This window comes from Rhinopithecus bieti, unplaced genomic scaffold (genome assembly GCF_001698545.2).
Source record: "Rhinopithecus bieti isolate Rb0 unplaced genomic scaffold, ASM169854v2 scaffold_16559, whole genome shotgun sequence".
In the NCBI taxonomy this organism is placed as follows: domain Eukaryota; kingdom Metazoa; phylum Chordata; class Mammalia; order Primates; family Cercopithecidae; genus Rhinopithecus; species Rhinopithecus bieti.
The window spans coordinates 402592-403712 of NW_016808724.1; positions in this window are offsets into that span (position 1 = coordinate 402592).

Below are 1121 nucleotides of genomic sequence, written 5' to 3' on the forward strand. Positions count from 1 at the left end.
GGATAAAGAAAAGACGTTCGAGGTGACCAGGCGTCCAGGACATTACACTAAACCACGGCAAGACGCCGTCACAGCACCTGCAGGGGCTCCTGTGGAGAAGCTGACACCCTGGCGACTGTGGAGGTGCATGGCAGGCGCCCTCCTGGCCTGGCAGTGGGGGTGTGGGTTGGTGGAGTGAAATGTCTGCTGGGATGTGTTAGAGGGGACAGGCACGCTCTGCCACCTGACATCCTGGTTCTACCCACATACAACAGAATACATTCATAGATTCACCAAAAATATGCAGAAGATGTTTACAGCAGCATTATTGGTAAGAATTTCAAACTAGAAAAGAGGAGGAGAGAAGTGGAAGGCAGAGAGGGGTCTGTTGACACTGCAATGATGAATGAAGCTCACACAGCCACAGGATAGGAGACAACAGTGGAGTCATGTACGGAGGACACCGCACACCAGCTCAGCCAGATCTCCCAGGCCCCATGCTGGGTGAGCGGAACCACAGCCAACAAGCCCACGCTCCAGGGTCCACCGCGCCAGACACAATTCATAACCCATGGGAGGGGACTGAAAACAGCGGCTCCCTGGAAGGACGTGGCTGGGTGGGAGTTGTGTTTCTGGATGGTGGCTGGGTGGGGGAAGCTGTGTTTTTGGATGGTGGCTGGGGGGAAAGTTGTGTTTCTGGTTGCTTTGTCTGTCTCCATCCTTCTGGCCACCTCCAGAAGCTACAGGAAATAAATGCTCTTTTCATCCTGGTACCTTTGCCACCTACAAATACAGATAATTTTTGTCTGGGTGAATATTAACTTCTGCTTTTGCTTTTCCTTCCTTTGTACTGTGAATACAGGCTGTCTGTGGTTTTACTGTGGATACAGACCGTCTGTGGTCTGACTGTGAATACAGGCCACCTGTGGTCTGGCAGTGAATACAGGCCGCCTGTGGTCTGGCTGTGGATACAGACCATCTGTGGTCTGACAGCGCATATAGGCTGTCTGTGGTTTTACTGTGGATACAGGCCGTCTGCGGTCTGACTGAATACAGGCCGCCTGTGGTCTGGCTGTGGATACGGGCCGCCTGCGGTCTGGCTGTGGATACGGGCCGCCTGCGGTCTGGCTGTGGATACAGAC